Genomic DNA, 19,125 nt, shown 5'->3' with positions numbered 1-19,125 from the left:
TGAGAACTGTGTCTATGGAAGGCCATAGACTCATGACTCTGCAATGAGGGCTTCTCCAAGGTGGTCACTGCTAACAGCATGTATTTCCCAGGTAAACCAAGTTCGGTTCCTTCGACAACTCCTGAGAGAGAACAGATGGCAAACACAGGGACTGTCTATCTTGCTTACTATTGTGTATCCTCTGCTTGCAGTGTCTAACAGAAATAGGTGCTTCGTAAATATTTGTAGAATTCAAATGCTTTAATATGCATGGAATACATTGGCAAAGAAATGGATAGCCTTGGTAGTAGGACCAGATTTGGGGGACTTGGGCAAATTCCTTATTTTCTTATACCATTTTCTGAAGAAAGTATCAGATATTCCTAGGGTTGTGATTTAGGAAGATTTTTCCCTGGGGCATTGTCAAGGAAGTCGGGAAATTGGTTGAAGCTGATCTCTGCTAAGACAATCAGAGGTCCAGAATAGAAAATCTCACCTCAGTACATTGTAGAATTAGATGCTTTCTCAAATAATTCAATCCTTTCCCTGAAGCCTCTGGCCCCAAGCTGATGCTGGACTCAAGATACTAGATTTGATAGACAAGTGGGCAATTGGACTGTGACCACTGCTTTAGTCCTCCTCGGTTTTAATTACTGTACATTTACCTTTTCTGAATATAGCGTCACAAATTATGAAAAAATGACTATTTTGGATAATTACATGAAATGTCAAATAGATATATCCTATAACTGGTATAAATGCAGTAACATTTGATGCGGTGACTTCAAATAGTTATAAATTGGCGTTAGAGCAATGCTTAGTATACCCTCAACAGTTTTTTAAAAGGCCCCAACATTTTATTTTAATCAAGAAGAAAACAAGGTATGTCACAGATGAAAATGACACATATTTTTGTGCTTATTATTTAAAGAAAGGAGAAACATCTGAAATCTGTTTGCTAACTACAGTATAATACAAATTAGCCTGCAGGCACCGTGTGTGCTGTACCCTGTCTGCTTGCCAGCCCTGCTTAGTCCCAACGTATTAATGAGCAAGTGCAAGTATTTGAACAATCAGCATTTCCGCATTTGCATGCAAACTCTCATGCTGTGTAATTATACACAGAGCTGGCACTCAAATTAATTAAAGCTGATTTCTCTGTGACTGCAAACTGGTCATATCCTCAGCTTTGCCTTCCTATGAAGTCATCACTCTACATTCAACGTGACACTTCTGTCCCTGGCATTCTCAGTACTGCTAGTGTTCAACCGTTGTGAATCCAGCAATATTTTAGATTGCAGCTGACAATGGCTGCGTGTTCTTGTGTTTTTCCTCTCCTCCCTGGTTCCCCCCTCTTCTGGTATACAGATAAAGAACAGCTTTTGAACGCTTGCTTTGTAATTATCTCAAATAATAATGCAAACAAATTACATATATTTTTCCAGTTGGTTCCCTCCCCTCTTTTATGACTCCACCCACTTGATTAGTGCTTACAAACAATTCATCAAACTTAAAAAATTTGTTTGTTTGATGCTAACAAACAATTGGTTTTGATGGTTTTAGTCTTAATTTTGAAAAGGCTCTAACAAATGGTGTTTTATTTTCACAGATAAGGATCTCATAATTCAAGATCAGGGAGATTAGGAGAGAAAGAAGCAGCAATGACTGCTAGATTTGATTAAGACTTTTTGAATCCTCATCAAACACAGCAGTATTGAAATGGAGACTGTTATTTGCCAAAGAGATCCACAAACGTTAACTTGTAGGGCAGAAGCCTTTCTTCAGCTCTCCTACAGTAAAGCCATCTCTCCTTGGTTTCTCAGTTCCTCTGAAGGAACTGTTTGCGTGACAATTCCTTTGAAAAGACATGCTTATAGCAATTAAGATATCATTACGATTTTCTTTTCATAAATTTAAATCTCCAAATACAGGTGGCTACTAAAAACGTCATCATGTAGGGCCCCAGGAAATGGGTGGCTCTGACACATTCCTCTGAAATCATTCCTTACCACTCAACCTCGGCTCACCATCGTCCTCGTTTCTCTGTATCCCTTTAAGACAGAAACTGCACAGACAGCTATTGCAGGGGCTGGGTGTCTCTTTTTAGAGCAGGCACCCAGCAGTTTTATCCCTCAAGTTCAAGATCCTGAAGTACACTGCCAAGAAGATTGTCCCAGTAATCTACATTTGAAAGGGAAGATCGAGTAGAGAAACTCTTTATAATCTATCTCTAGTGATCAAACCAGGAGGTATCATTGCCCTTACCTTATCAGCAGTACTTCTGCGTCCACGTAGAAGATCAGTTACCAAGCTCCCTTCAAATTCCAATCAGCACACAAGTGAGAAGGGAGAATTGAGCCTTCCCCGGAGAGGCCTCTTGGGAGATCACAGTCACAACACTATTATCGTCATCCAACGCCTGCCCTTCTGTCTTGTCATGAATTTCCTCTGCAGACAGGTGTCATATTGGCATGAATTTCATTGCCAAGTACATTTTAACAGGTGGGCGTGGCTGTGATCATGTAGCCAGTTCCACCTGTCTCTAAACCCTCATAACCTCCACTGCTTTCAATATTTCTCTCAGGTACCCAGTGACTTCATGAGTTACCCACGCACTGGGCCCGACTAACAGAGGTGTGGGAACAGTATCGAGTTAAGCAGCACTGTCATTGTAGTACACAATGCTCGTTGCTACTGGCAAATACCTATTTGCTGAATCAGGATTGGCCTGCACTGAGCAGGACTAGGCAGGTCTACTGCTTTCTGTTAGTTTTCTTTTTAGAGCTCATCCTCTTCTAATGAGCCATTTAGCAAAAATAGAACCTTTTTGATGTCCATTCCTTAAAAATATAGCTTTTTTTTAAACATAGAGAATTACTATATCTTAACCTCTTTTTTTAAAAGCAAGCACTAGCAAAACAAAAGGCAAGGAAAATTGGAGCTCCCCAAATAATTAAAACGAACATCACTGCATATGTTGTACACTTTGCTCTTAAATTTTCTGATAGCAAATAAATATATCTGTTAGTGATGATGCCTTTACTTCTTAAGAGAAAAGGATAATAGGAGAGGTGTTCTGTAACTTCTTAAGAAAAGGGAATCTTTTAGTCCTTAAGGAGTAGTAGACAGCTGGCATTCAATTTTTTTTTATTGATGGTAGCATTAAAAAAAGTTGATTGACTACGTATCTCTTTCTAGGCATATGTGTAAATAAAATTTAGGTATGGAAGTGGCAAGACAAGATTTTAGAAACATGCCAAAATTATCCGTTTTGTTCATCATTGTAAGGATAGCATGATCAGAACAAAGCCAGGAAAATATGGGGCTCAGTAGATGTAAATGGCATGTCTTTGACTTACAATTTCTACCTACTTTATCAATGTACTCTGGAAGTGGTGAGATGTTAATTTTCTCAGACTCCTCGATTCCTCAGTGACATTTAAATCAAGCAAACTGGCTTTTTTTGGATTGATTTAATCTCAAAAATCAAAGTTTGAACAATAACCCACCCAAAACTGGAATTTCCTATATGTATAATATTGCGTTTTCTTCAACTTGCCCACCATCTAGCACGAAATTGACAGGCAATGATATTCAATAAATTTTTGCGAAGTAAACATTTGGTGGTACATTTATAACTGCATATGTGGACATTCTAAATGATACAAATCAACAAACCTGCAAACTCTCGAAGGCTTGGTTCCTGTACAGGGCTTACACAAGGTTTGCGCATAAATGTGAACGGTAATCATTTGCTGAACAAATTGAAACTAAGTAACTTTGAAAAGAATACATTACTAAGTCTAAGACAATCCATTCTCATTTTGAATATAGATCTTTCTTAATTTTGACCAATATCTTCCTGAATTGTCTAGTCTTTGGTATGAATTTTTTCTGAAGCTTTGAGGATAAATTTAATCCCTATTCCACATGAAAGTTATTCAACTATTTGAAAAATGGCTATCATTTTCCCCTCAGTCTACTCTTTTTTCAGACTGAACATTCCTTTAATCATTCTAATATGAGATGGCTTTTAAGGCCTCTCACCATATTGGATAGATTCCAGTTTGTCCATGTCTCTCCTAAATGTGGCATCAGAACTGAATGCATCACTTGAGATGTGGTCTAATTATGCAAAGTATATGAGTACTGATGCCTCCCTGATTCTGGACTCTATTTCTAATAAATTAGAATTTTATGAAGGCAGGAAATGCACTCTGAGGAGGGGTTGGCATCATTATCATATCCTTAGTTCTTGAATTTTTACAAAAGTAAAATATCTAAGTCTTTTTCATACCAAATTCTGTCTAATCGAATCTCTTGCCACTTGTTCTTTTTGCAATTGATGATGGAAATGTGGACCTTATATCCATCCGTACTACAGCTCATCCTTGGTACCGGCCCATTGTTCTAATTATTTGTGGCAATTTTGAATCCCGATTTTGCTATTCGGTGTCTTCGTTACTGTATTTTATCTTGTGTCATTCTTCAAATGACATCTAAGTGGCTGCGGTGGTCAGGCACTACATCAGGCAGTGATGACACCAAAAGCAAGAAGATATGATCACTTCACTGAAAAAGCTCACAGCATAGCAAGGAGACTGCCAATATCATTAGGATGTTTTCTTTCAAATTACTGGCAAAAAAAAAGTGCTAGTGCACCTCTCAGAGATCTCTCTTCAGACCGACAACAGACCATCAGCCTTAGCTAATAAAGTCTAACACCTATCATTTTTATTGAGCACTTATTTAAAGAAAGGTAAAAAGCACTTCGTGGACACTGTGTCATTTAATAAGCACAACATATTTATGACATAGTTTTAATCCCTCGTTAGAGTTGAGGGGATTAAGGCTCAGAAAGTTTATGCAATTTGCACAAATTTACACAGCTTATAAGCTCCAAGGCTTCAATTTGAACCCACAAGGCCCTGTGCCTCCAAAGTTTATTCTTAATCATTCTTAAAGAGATAATTCTGGGCCGGCCTGGTGGCGAAGTTGTTAAGTTTGCACATTTCACTTCGGTGGCCCAGGGTTCGCCAGTCTGGATCCTGGGTGTGGACATGGCACAGCTTGGCAAGCCATGCTGTGGTAGGCGTCCCACATATAAAGTAGAGGAAGATGGGCACAGACGTTAGCTCAGAGCCAGTCTTCGTCAGCAAAAAGAGGAGGATTGGCAGCAGATGTTAGCTCAGGGCTAATCTTCCTCAAAAAAAAGAAAAAAGATAATTCTGCCATTTTTGGAAACTTCCTAACAATACTATAAACTAGCTCGAATTTATCTTCTAGGAATGTATGAGTATTTTGATTAAAAAACTTGCCAAAATTCAGTTATACTCTATTTTGAAGAGTAAAAAGTAGATTAGTTTCCTTGGGGCTGCTTTGTTCTTAGTGAACCCATACTGATCCTTAATAGTCACTGCCGTCCTCTCAAAATGCTCACTTTTACTTTAATAATTCTGTCTAAATTTTGCTAAGGACTGATGTCAAACTCATTGGTTTGCAGTTCTCAGAATCTCTCTTTCCTTTCTAAAATCAGGTCAGCATTGACTCATCTCCAGTTTTCTTAACTCTGTCCCATTCTCTATGATACCTCACAAATAATTGGCAGAGATTCCATGATCACGTCTGAAGTTCTTTCTTTTCTGAAGGCTCTAGAACATATTTATGTAGCTCTCGCCTTCTTGGGCTTCACTTCCCATAAAGGGAAGTAAAGTGAAGATTGAATTGTTCTGCACAAAGTCTTAATTATACAACACACTTCAAAAATATTTCTTGAAAAATATCTACATAGTGGAGAGGGAAAAAAGCCTCGCAAACCTGTTTTATAAAAAAGAAAAAAGCCCTCTATTTTTCGCCTTCTCCGGAGGAGTAACACTTATATCACACATGAATGGTTCTTTTGTTAAGGAAAATGACTAGACAAATCTGGATGAGACGCTCAGGCTGAGAAAGTCAAGGTTCTTCAGAACATAGCCTGATGGGTGGCACTAGATAAAGAGAGGGCTAAAATTTTCTGTAATAAATTATGAACAGTTTGTCAGTCTGGGAAACAAGACTTGGACATGGGAAGAAGAAAAGAGATGTGGAAAGTGTAGTGGTTTAAGGTGTTGCCCAAGAACATGGCAGAAGGCCCAGACCACAACAGAGCCATACAGCGAGGGAGAAATTCTGAAGCTGCTCACACTGAAATCTCAAAGCATAGCTGCCTCAGGGCTGTGCTGGCCCAAGAGGTGACACAGAAACGATAATATAAGACAGGGTCCTTTTCTTCAAGATAAACATATGGGAGATGATCCCAATCTTGTAAAATGAAAAATATCTTTAGAAAAGGAAGCAGCTTCTATTTGGTGACTTTTTTTTTTCTTTTTCTCCCCAAAGCCCCCTGGTACAAGTTGAGTATTTTTAGTTGTGGGTCCTTCTAGTTGTGGCATGTGGGATGCTGCCTCAGCGTGGCCTGATGAGCGGTGTCATGTCGGTGCCCAGGATCCGAACCGGTGAAACCCTGGGCGGCCGCAGCGGAGCGCACAAACTTAACCACTCAGCCACCAGGCCGGCCCCTATTTGGTGACTTTTATTATTCCAGTTCGAGTGGGTATTAGAAAATAATAAAGCCTTTATCTTCCTATAATATTCTATTGATATGACTTTTCCCTAATTGTACTTTTATTATACTATATTTTAAAGAGCTTTATTAATTCTTTTATAGAATAGCATATATTTTTACTACATAGAAAGGCCTAAGATTATTTCTGGTAGGTAAGCATAGAATGAAAGAAAGGTATGTTATCAAGAGAATGTAGAGTCACCCAAATGTGAAAGATTTTTTTAAATCTTATTTTAGTTTATCTAGAAAAGACTAAAGAATCAGTTTCATATGAATTTCATAGGAATATACCAAAGAATTAGCAGGAAATAAACGCTTTTTGAGACTATTTTTTTGAGAAGAGCATTCTATATATACATATTGATGATATTATTTTCAATATTCCTATAATATTCTTAATATTCTTAACATGTTTATTAATAAAAATGATGGAGAGTATAAAATAATTTATATATTATATTATTAAAAGAGATGTATGTATGTATTTATGTGTGTATGTAACAGAAAATTTGAAGTTCACAATTTTACTCTATGTTTGAAAGTAAAAATTTGTTTCTGAGAATAGTTCTCTTTGGTAATATGCAGTATTGGAAGCATCAACACAATAGTATTATGCTAATGCATTATGGCTGGAAGATGAATCTCACTGAAAAATTTAAGAAACTGAATACTGAACAGTTAGTTGCAGAAAGGCAATTATGGGCCCCGGTCTGCTTTCATTATCTGAGTGAGAATAAAATGCAAAACTGAAACATAAATGATGCAAGGCATATTAGGTAGGAGATTTCTTTTTTGTTTTAATCATCTAAGTTTTCATTAATAAGTGCTTTGAAATATATGTTCCTTTCTTTGATGCTGGCTATTTCAAAGAAAAATATTATAGGGGCTTATACTAATTATATTATAACAATTCTAAGGGCGAACTTTTTTACTACTGTGTGCCAGGTATTGTACTAAACATTCCACATACGTTGTCTTATTGATTACTATCACAATTCTGTGAAGTAGATAATGTTATCATCTCCTTAGACCTGAGGACAAAACTGAGGCACAGAGATGTTAAGCAACTTGTCCAAGGTCACCCCATTAGCAAATAATTGAGCCAGGATTGAAACTCAGGTAGAATCTGGAAATTATATCACTATTTATTTATTTTGCATTTACTGCATGCTTTCTTTATGTGCCCACTATGTTCTTAAGTGTTTTTCACATGATCTATAACCTCATGAAGGAGAAATCTGTCTTCCTAATTTATTTTGTAATGCTAAGCAGTACTTAACATCCTATCCAAAATGAGTGCAAAATATATCTGCGTCTGTTAGGACTCAGCTCAAGGGTCAACTTATTTATGGAACTTTTCTTGATTTCATTGGGCAGAACTGACCACTGTCCCCTTTATATTCCTTGTGCCCTGTACAGATGCCTATATACACTCATAATATCCATTGCACTTATTTATTTACATATCTACTTATCTCCAAGGCCTGGCTTAGTGTCAGGTCTCAGTAGGTGTTAAAGAACTCTTGTGGAATGAATCAATAACTAGGCCAGTCCTTAGCTTTTCTACATCGTTTGTTGATACAAAATTTTCCCTGCCAGGCACCAATTTGTCTCCTGCTGGGGAAAAGCAGAGTACTGCCTTCTCTAGACTTTGAATTAATGTTTTCTTTGTTTACTAAACTAAAGTGGTAAAGAAACATGAGTTTCTCTCCTCAATAAAGGAGCATTTTTGATAAATAAATAAGTCAAAAATACTGAATCAGCAAGCTTCATGTTGGACCTCCTCAAAGAGAAGTTGCCCAAAGTTTGCCCACGTTGCCTGTGATAGATGTGGCTCAACGCCATTCTCCCCAAAATCTTCATTAAGTAGTCTGACCCATAGTTCAAATAGAGAAAGAAACTGTAATGTTTTCATCCCAACATTGACCTGGGGAGAAGAGTAAGTCAAGCACAGGCTAAAGAGCTGGCTTCTGTTTCCTTTCAATCATCTGACACGTATTGAATAAATGAGAGGCTGAATAAATGATGGCATGGGGAGAGGCGGTGGGCTCTGAGATGGCTGCAGAGAGCGAGGGACCTTAGAGTGGAGCGCTAGGATTAAGGTTTAGTCAAGAGAGTGGGGAGTGGCAAGCAGACAGTATGAAAAGCCTAAGGAACAGCATCAACCATACGGGGATGTGGGGGCACATGACCCCTTGGGCAACTGTGAGAAGTTCAGTGGAGCAGAGTGTTCTTGGAGGAGACTAAAGAAGGATGTGCTAGTCACCCAGTCCAGTGCGAACATTTCATGATAAAAGAATGCAGCAGTAGCAATGCACTCTAGGTCTGCCTCTGTCATGATCTCAATGTGTGGCCTTATGAAAATCCTTTGACACCAGGGGTGCAAAAATCAAATGCCGAAAAAGGCCAGGCAAGTAAAGATTAATGAGCCAGGAGACTGGGCATAAGGAAACAGGAAGCAGTGGAAGTGTGCTGTGCTGGGGGATACGGGCCCAGCGTTATCCAGTGGTCCCAGAACTTTCAACTTTTCTCAGTGTCAGGTATCCAGTTTTTTATGTGGTCTCCAATTTTTAAAGTATTGATAACTAATTTAATTTTTATTAAATATTATTTAGGCCAAAAAAAAATGCCTCTTACCACTCTACAACCCTGATTTTAACTTTCTATTCTATAAAATGACTTGATAATTCTTGCACTATCTTCCTCCGGAGAATAGTGGAAAGATCAAATCATTGCGTAGATAAAATACTTAGAAAATTACAACGCGCTATAGAAACTGAAATATCACTTACATTATTAGTAACGCCAATTCTCACTTTTTCAACAAGCTGATTTGTATCTCACTTACTCTCCTCCTCTTTGTTTCTATCTCACAGTAATTCAAAAAAAAGTCTGGCATCCCACAGCCTGACATCAAAGGAATCATTCAGCACTGCTCACTGCTGGGTGAAGATTGGTTGGCACCTCTGTTATCCCACCTGGTTCAAGTTATTCGAGTATTAGCTCTTTTTTGGGCAGCAGATTGGATATAAACACTTTTAGAATACTTTATCTAATTTGATTATAATATATATATGGAAGCCATTTTGCCTTAGCCTCCATAACTATGGATAATCAAAAGTCTAAAAAAGAAAAGTCACTGTAGACATTACCCAAACATATTGGTATGAGCTATGAAAATACTCTCTATTTTTAAATTATTTCTTTTCTACAAAATAGAGATTCTCATGTACTTACAGAGTTTCTGGCCAAAGTTTTGTTTATCCTCACCCAATTCGTAGGCTAAAAAAAAAACAAGCAGAGCTGATGCCAATAAATATTAAAGACGGATCCTAGAACTAAAGATAACAATTAGATATTGTCAGAGCTCCCCAGTTCAGTTGCAGAATCTCTTTCTTTCTCTTTAAGTCTTTGAACAGGATTTATCTCACTTGTCTGAGATGATTTTAGTGTGGTCCTGCCAAACTGTGACCCCTCAAATTTTCTGTGTGTGTCCTTGTGCTGGCTGAGAGGTCTGTATATTTTTCCGAGAATGTATTCGAATTCCTTGTGGAATGCGTGCTCTTTTAAGAAACCAAAAATTTCATAAGCATCCCATAAATTTTGCCCTGCTGCTGACTGGAACTTCTTCAGAAGCAGAACCAGGACAACCGGGTCTTCTTTAAGTGCTTCTGGAAAGACTTTATTTCAGCAGCTGTGGTTGAAGCTTCCACTGCAGGCAGCCCAATAAGGTTTAGATTAAAAATGGGAAATAAACCTCTTGAGGTAGAATTCTGAATGTACCTACCAGCAAGAGTGAAATGAATCACATGTTTCCTGTAGGTGACATTTTACTCCATGACTTAAGGAATCTCAGCAGGAAAAGTATAGGTTTGCCTAGAGAGGAGTATAGGAAGAATTTACAGAGAAACGAAAAACCTAGAAATGAGGAAGGCAGGTTGTGATTTTTAACTCAGAATATTCAAAAACTGAGCCCTCTGTACAGATAGCCAAAACAACCTTTTATACTTTCTGCAAATAGAGCTGCAACATCATCATCCTCTCCAAGATAGTCCTGGATTTCATGATGAATAGAAGTTGGCTACCGAATTTTACATTCTGAATGAGGCTAAAAGCAAATAGAATATTGGGAAGATCTGTCCTTAGCGTCTGCCGTTCGTAGTCTGAGTCACAGTGAGAGAGAATTGGCAGTACTCTGTTCCTGCTCCATATCAATTTATTTTCCTTTTTCTTTGTTCTCCTATTCTTGTGAATAAGTTGGAGTCAAAGAAAAATTGGGGACTGAATTAGAAGAACCTTAAACGTTGGGGATGAAAGAAACAGGAACAGACTCTGAGTTTCAAGTATCTACAAGAGAGAGATCTCATCCAAAGATTGGGTCTTAACAGGAAAACGAAAGGGCATTGTGTTTGTGAAAAGTCCAGTAGGACTATTCTCGAGAGAGTTGCAAAATCACAGCCTGGTGGAGCTTTAGGGAATCTGTGAGATCAAATCAGTCAAAACTGCTCACTTAGCCTACGTCTCAGACAGACTGGTTCCTTCCTGCCTTTTGATGACCTTTCATCCCATTCCAGTCATGGGATCCACTTCTAAAGTTCCATCCGTCCATTCTGTCACCCATGGCTCCCTCTCCAGTCACATCTGCAGGCAAGTGGAATGGGAATGGGAACAAGCCAGTTTGGGAGTAGCATAGGATTCTTGTCATATTGTCAAAGGGTCACAGACATTTGTTTCTGACCTTTGCATTTACATCTCAAAATGAGGAGGTGCAATCTGTTTTGAAAATCTGAGGTCTCACATAACGTTGTCCTCTTTTACAAACATTGATTGGTCGAGTTTCTTTTCCTGGTTGACTGTCTCTGCCACAGGTCTGGGAACTTCTTACAGAGAAAGACTATGTCATATATTTCTGAAATCCAAAAGTACCTTAAATATAATAAGTGCCTAACAAATCAATGTTGAATAAAAGAACAAATCTTGAAAATTTAATATCCTCTTAGATGCTCATTTAGCAGTTACAGGGTAGAAATAAGGAAAGACTTATGATGTCTCAGGGAAAGTAACTAGGCAGACAGCGTGTAAACTGAGTTCTCAGTCAGATGCAGACTCACTCTGTGCGGCAGGCTGACAAATACTACATTTGAGTTCTAATCATTAGCCAAGCACACTGCTGTATTTCCTTTACATTAAAGGCAGTATTTGAAAACACTCTGTGTAAGGCAATAGTTCTTAAGATTTGGGGGGTTATAAACCTTTTTGGGAATCCAAGAAAAGCTATGCACCTTCTCCTGAGAAAAAATGCACATTCACATCTATTCCAAAACACGAGAAACTTTGTTCACAAGCACCCTGAAGCACATTCATTGACAAACCTGTATCCCAGGTTAAGAACTTTCATAAAGGCAAAGACATTGAATGGTGACCTTCAAGGTCCAGAAGAGAGCTTTCAAGAAGAGGTTTATTTTGAGGTTCAGAACAATAGACTTCTATGCAGTAGAATCACAAATTCCATCCATTCCAAGAGACCGAATTGAAAGAAACAAATATGCACACGGAGCTGCCCCCTCTCTGTGGAGGTAATGGAATTTTCAGGCACACCCCACAGGGCAGAACTCAAAGGCGCTTGTTTAAGCCGGACGACACACAGCAATACTAGGGCCATCGCGCTGGCCTTACATCCAAAGAGTCACACAGTAGGTTCACTGTGGTGGAACACATTAAACAGAGCAAAGGTATGGGGTTTGTGTCCTGGAAGCTTAATGTAAAGCTCCAGATATTTCCTGAACAAATTAAAAGGGAGATTACTCTCATTAATCACTCTCTGATTCTTTACAATGTTTTTTCCTAGGACATAAAATTGAAGCTGATTACCAGTCATTCCCTGAGATTCAGAGGCCAGGGTAGTGCTTGCAGGAGAAAACATTTTGCATCTCACTTGTCCTTTCTGACCCCTCGGCTCCCCTCTTCCCAGTAACTGCTTCCTTCCCCTAATAGTTTCCTCCTTGCAATGGCAGGAAAAAGAAATATTGAACTTTCTAACTGAGCCAACTTCAAATTGCCAAACTAGAGTCTGGAAGGTTGCTTTGTAAAATGCTTTTGTAGCCAAACAGATGTATTTCTAAATTTTACTTCATTCATTGGCTTCCCCTCCACTATATTTAAGGATGCATTGCTCATTTTCTTATCATTTTCCATCTCATTGCTTTTGTTTCACATTTGAGTAACTGGGGGTCAAATGGACTGCAGACTATTCTGTTAAAGACATGTTAAAATCAGACAGAAACTGTATGATTAACGATATGAATCATCTGTTTTTGAAAACCAGGAAAGTAAACAAGTGCTCAGCGAGGCCCCACCTGCTCTGCTGCTGTTGTGGTGCTGTGCATATGAGGAGGAGAACAATTCCCCCTTCTCAAGGCTGAACTAAAATTAGGCTCCACCTGCAAGATGTTAATGAAAACTTACACAGCTGCATTCCAGAAACAAGTTACCCAGATTGCTTTTGGAAAGCTCTGTGTAAAAGCAAACTTGTTAGCTCTTTGCCTAATTCCCAAAATGTAGTATTAATTTTAATGGCAATTATTAGCACAATAACCAACTGATAAGTAATCTCAAAATAGATCCAATATTATCAAATAGGAAATATGCTGTCATTTTATCCACACATCCTGCTGGGTTTAACCCCTCACTCACAAATGCATACTTCCTGGCTCTTTTTTTGGCACTTGTGTTCCAACAGAAGACACGATAACAAGTGAAATCACTGGAATGGTCCCCTAACAGTGCCGATTTGCACGGGGGCTCCGCTTATCCACATGCTCCTTAAGGGAAGAAGAATGGGAAGCACGTGCTTCCTCTGCTTGGATTCCTTTGGCAGATGATCAAGCTTTCTCTGGAAGAGAAGCCTCAAATCGAAACCAAATCACAGCAGCCTCGCAATCTACCCTCTTCTTGCAGATTTCAGATACAGTGGCAGTTCGTACACTGCCATCAGGGAAGGAGAACTCCCCTGTTCTGCTTCCAGGTCAGGTCTTCACAGCTCCATTCCACAGGCCGAAGGGCTCCATTTTGATCCCCATTACTTTTCCAGATCACACTATAGTGCTGATCCTCGGAGAGAAAGATGTGTTACAGTTTAATTATTTACTAAATGATGTGTGTCAAAAAAATTAAAGAAGCTGCCATTTGGGCATGGAGGATCTCTGCCTTTTAAAAATCTCTACCTTGAAAAAAAATGCCTCGGGGCCGGCCCTGTGGCCAAGTGGTTAATTTCCCGCGCTCCGCTTCTGCACCCCAGGATTTCGCCGGTTCGAATCCTGGGCAAGGACATGGCACCGCTCATCAAGCCACACTGAGGCGACATCCCACACGCCACAACTAGAAGGATCCACGACTAAAATATGCAACTATGTATGGGGGGGATGTGGGGAGGGAAAAAAAGTGGAAAAAAAATGCCTCTTCATCATTTCCTTTACTTGCAGTTTAGTTTTATCAAAGGAGCAGGAAATGCCTCCAGTTGTTCTGATTTGATCTATGTTCCTGTTGTTGCATGTGCTGTATAGATTCTTAATATTTTCACAATTACACCTTCTTAAAGGCTCTTTGGAAGAGTTTTAAAAAAATTGTTTCGGAGTCAAATAGGCTCAATTAGATCTTGAGCAGCAAATTCAGTTTCTGTTAGAGATTAAATAATGAAGAAAATAGCAATGCTAACAAGTAGGAGACTGCCTTGCATTACCCTATCTGATTTCATTAGCCTAATTCACACTTATTAATTATTGGTCTGATGAGATCATCAATGTAAGTATGCCAGCCTCATGATGGTTGCATTTGGGGAATATTCAGCCTTTTTCAAGACTTCTACGTGGCCCTCCTGTGATATTCCTATTTCATTTCCATTTCAGGCTGCTACCCTACTCAATAAATGTATCTGAACCTCCTATGAAAGCAACACTATCGGAATAAACAATTTATTTACTACACAGCCCTGCTTGCAACTGTCAACAAAGAAATCTAAAAGGAGATTTAAGTTTTCATTCCTAGATAGTGAACTGCTGTGTGTGTTTCCACAATGCCGGTCATTCCAGACTCTGCTGCCCCCTGAGATTGAGCAATTCTCGTGCACTTTGTAACAAAGGGCTGCGGATCTGGCAGTGTGGGAGTGGACTGGGCCACTTAGATAAGTTTCATTCACTGTAGGAGCCCAGGGGAACAGTGAGTGCATCAAGGCAGCTGTGCTGCCTGCGTTCATGGTGTAACTTCACACTATTTTCCCTTTAAATCGCTACTAATCCCTTGGGTTTACATGTTTTTGGGGGCTGCATCAGAGAAACGCAGTGTGAAATTGCCTGAAAGCCACCCTATAAATAAGACTTACAATACAGACCAGTTCTGTTGATGAAAAGACTGAGGGAAATGCCCTTGAGGGCCCCAAGAACCATTTTAGAAGGCTCCCACTGTGATTTTTTTTGGTCTCTATCTAATGACCGTTAAAAAAAATTACTAACTAGGTTAAAATCTCACCGGCTCCAAATTCAGTTGGAAGCAGCGCCTTAGCATTAACATAAATCCTGTCTACATATTTACTAACCCGTATTGCTTGTTTAAACCTGATCTCTTTTTAGAAAACATCTTACTCCTTTTGACGGAAGAAGGAAAAAGCAAAAAAAGCAGGAAACCTGGGACATTAGAGATTGGATAACTAGCCGGAGATTCCAGGGGCTCTGGATTTGCTTCCTAAACTATGTGCCAGGCACCAGTGTGGGCCACTTACATGCTTCCTCTTTTGAGTTCAATTCTTTGAAGTATTGTTGTTCCATTTTAAAGCTGAGGAAACTGAGGCCAGTAAATGGCAAAGCCATTCATTTAGCATGGGAGTGTCTTCCTCTCAAATAACCATGAGTTTTCTCTTGCTGTCAACCAGAGAGGCTACAGGAAGTGCCCCTACAAGCAAAGAGGACATGGAGAGACAATAGAACAACACTCTTGCCTCTTTATTCCCTTGGGTTCTTCATTATCACCAGTGGATCTCTCATGTTCACTCTGGTGCTTCCGGAAATTGGCTTGACCTCCGACCTATCCCTTTTATGGAAACACTATCTCCTCTTACACCTCTCATTTCCTAACACCCGACCTGTCCGCCCCACCCTGCCCTCCTTCAGTTTTCCTACTGTCTAAATCCTCCTACAAACAGCCATTTGGAAACAATTTCGAGGTCCACCTACCTTCCTGTGCATGTGTCTTTTGTAATTTAGAGGTTAGGGACTGTGTGTTTTCTACCTGCCATGTTTATGCCTCATACTCTGTGGGTACCCAATAAATGCTGAATAATAACAGCTTTATGACAGTGCAGAACCAGAAACACAGGTTCTTGTATTTGGTATTTCATCACCAACAGGGAACATTTATCCACTGTCAGCACTATGCTAGGCACTAAATAAGTTAGTGGCAGAAGCCAGGCTCCTCCATTTATACACCAGGATATTTTACTTTTCTCTTTTATTTTCTCGAGAATAACAACAACAAAAAATGGGATGGCCGCTGAATCTTCTCATTAAATCCACAGCATCCTGAAGCTACAGGCTGGTACTTTTTTGTAGAGGGGGAGCCAAGGTACAGAGCGCGCTGAATGAGGACTGTGATGAAACCATATACAGAAGTTAGTTTGCTGTTGCACACATCTCTTTCCTTTGTGCTTGCATGCAAAGGGGAAAGAATGGACTCTCTAAAATTGGTATTTGCTAAGAATAACAAAAATACCTCTGTATTCACGCTGTGTCTAAACAAGCAGAGTAAATTGAGACATTTAAACTTGATAATTGAGGCCAAAGATACATTTGCTTGTAATATCAATATAATTGACTCACAAGGGCTGTCGTTTTTAAAAAAATTTTTTGGTACACTTCCCTAAATGGTGATCTTGACTTCATTTCTTTTGCTCCCTGTGTAGACAGAGGCTACAAATATACAACAAAAATAAAGGCCACTTGCTGGGGCTGGCCCCGTGGCCGAGTGGTTAAGTTCGCGCGCTCCGCTGCAGGCGGCCCAGTGTTTCGTCGGTTCGAATCCTGGGCGCGGACATGGCACTGCTCGTCAGACCACGCTGAGGCAGCGTCCCACATGCCACAACTAGAGGAACCCACAACGAAGAATACACAACTATGTACCGGGGGGCTTTGGGGAGAAAAAGGAAAAAATAAAATCTTTAAAAATAAAATAAAATAAAATAAAGGCCACTTGCAAATTTGGGGCATATTAATTCATGAACAGACCCATTGTAACTTCACTGATTTTTTCGTTGTTCTCAATCATTAATTCAGCAAATATTTATCAAATACTACCTAACACATGCTTGGCTCTATGCTATATAGTGGAGCTCGCAGTCCAGTGTAGAGACAGACATGTAAACATGTAATTAATAAAATATGGTGTGGTATAATGGAAATATGTCCTACAAGAATGATAAATTCTTCCTATTGCTCTGAGAAGGCGACATGTAGGAGGTGACGTTTCAGCCATGTCTTAAAGATGAATAGTTGTATACTGTCAGAAAGTGGGAAATACATCATAGGCAAAACGAACAGCAAGTGCAAAGGGAAGGGGCCAGTCTGGTGGTGTAGTAGTTAAGTTTGCACACTCCTCTTCAGCAGCCTGGGGCTCACAGGTTCGGATCCTGGGCATGGACCCAGCACTGCTCGTCAGGCCACGCTGTCGCAGCAGCATCTCACATATAATGGGGGAAGATTGGCACAGATGTTAGCTCAGGGCCAATCTTCCTCACAAGAAACAAAAAAAGAAGTCCAGGGAAGAGGATAGTATAGTGCATCCATTACATAGGGTGTACAATGAGATATAATAGAAGATGATGTTGAACTACTTAAGGATGAAGGCCCTTTTGTATCAGTCTAGGGAGATTAAATTCTGTTTTATGGGCATCAGGAAGTCATGGAGAATTTTAAGCAGAAGGATAATATTCATTCTCTAGAAAGAGAATTCAATATAAAGAATGGGTTGGCAGTAGTTGCGTCTGTAGGTAGCAGTGAATTACATGGCCATGATTTTAGTCAGGGCCTAAGGTAATAAGGGGCTTTACTTGGAAAGTGCAAGGGGAGATGAAAAAAAGATATAATCGAGAGATATTTAGGAGGTAGAAATGATAGGACTTGATAATTAATAGGACATGTGAGAGAAGGAAGTCAACTTGAAGAGCTGTCTCATGGTCGTGCTCTTATGGGGAAATGATACATTTTGCTGCACTGCAAATATTTCAGGAACTCTACTGAGTTATTTTCTTATATTAACTTATTCCAATCTCATAATAACAATGTGACACAAGCAATAGGTAGTTTTAGCCTTCTTTTATACGGAGCTCAGGAAGGGTGAGACAGTTGCCCAGAATCACAACCAGAACACAACGGAGCCAGGATTGGAACCTGAGTATTCTAAAAGACCCATGTATTCTCCACACATTTCCATAACCTTCGGCGGGTAGAATTAATGAAATTCCCTGTTAAAACCCTGATATGGATTTTGAATCAAAACAAGTCATAAATTTGATCGAGTGTTAATGACAATTTTAAAACTTTCATTTTGAGTGAAATAATTTTTTTTAATTGAGACTGTTTATCAGTTCTAGTTAAATCCTGGACCAATTTCTTTGCTGCTAAACAACAACAATGACAACAAAACAGAAAATAGGCTTAAACTTCTGTTAAGTGTTTTGTAACAAAAAAGATTGACGTCTCTTTGCTAAGGAAAAATTTTTGCCATGCTAGAGATGCGACCTAATATATGGGTAGAATAATATCGATTTTCAAATAGCTAATCAATTGATTTCAACTCATTAGCAATTTGACTTTCAATTTTTCAATATTACTGATTCAAAATACTCAGCAAAATACATTATCAAAGAAAAATAGTTCTAAAGTTGGCTGAGTAAAGGTTTCTTTCTTCCTAATAAGCACAGTGGGCTTTTATTACATAACAGGTTATTAGCTGGAAATAAAAGTTGTGCTTTTTCATGTTGAGGCCACTTAATTTTCCTCGATCATTTCTACCTCTCAGTTAGGTTATCTCATGTTAGTGTGGTGCATGCTGTATTTCCAGTACCTTCTTTGGCTTCTGTGGTGATTTGGGAAGGTATTCATTCGCATGAGCTACCTGCTCCTGGCCTGAAGCCTATGAAAGAGAATAGGATGAAAAACAAATGACATGGCCTCCAGCACTTTCTTCTTTTTTATTTTATTTTATTTTTTTATTTTTCATATGAAACATTTTCCTGCAAGGATCTTCTATATACGGTTGGAAGATGCTTTTGATATGTAGATCAAGCAAAATGGTAAATACATAGCCCTCTCTTTTGAAACGTTCCCTTATTCTAAAATGTGCTTGTCAGTGTCACTTTCTTTGATTTCCATGAGGCCTGCCCTTGGGTTGGTATTGTAAGTTGGTATCTTCCATTGTCCCTTACCACAAAAATTCCTTTTAAGATACTACGTTCAGAATTTAATCCATCAAGCTTTAGCTCCTCTCTCTCCTCCTTC

At 39.1% G+C, this 19,125-nt stretch overlaps 1 protein-coding gene across 9 annotated transcripts in view; it reads right to left on the bottom strand.

The window, feature by feature from the left end:
- The window catches only part of ADGRL2 (adhesion G protein-coupled receptor L2), a 269,920-nt gene extending 267,487 nt beyond the window's left edge, over positions 1 to 2,433 (bottom strand). For 4 of the 9 annotated variants that reach the window (XM_046645156.1, XM_046645167.1, XM_046645166.1 and 1 more), the window contains exon 1: positions 2,245 to 2,432. The gene's annotated coding sequence lies outside the window, so the exon portion shown is untranslated. Of the gene's footprint in view, positions 1 to 2,244 lie in introns of all 9 variants that reach the window. The other 5 variants (XM_046645165.1, XM_046645169.1, XM_046645162.1 and 2 more) reach the window with 3 other exon arrangements.
- Positions 2,434 to 19,125: the final 16,692 nt, after the last annotated feature.

The sequence above is a fragment of the Equus quagga genome, chromosome 18 (genome assembly GCF_021613505.1).
Source record: "Equus quagga isolate Etosha38 chromosome 18, UCLA_HA_Equagga_1.0, whole genome shotgun sequence".
Taxonomy (NCBI): Eukaryota; Metazoa; Chordata; class Mammalia; order Perissodactyla; family Equidae; genus Equus; species Equus quagga.
This window is presented reverse-complemented; position numbering and strand designations above follow the sequence as displayed.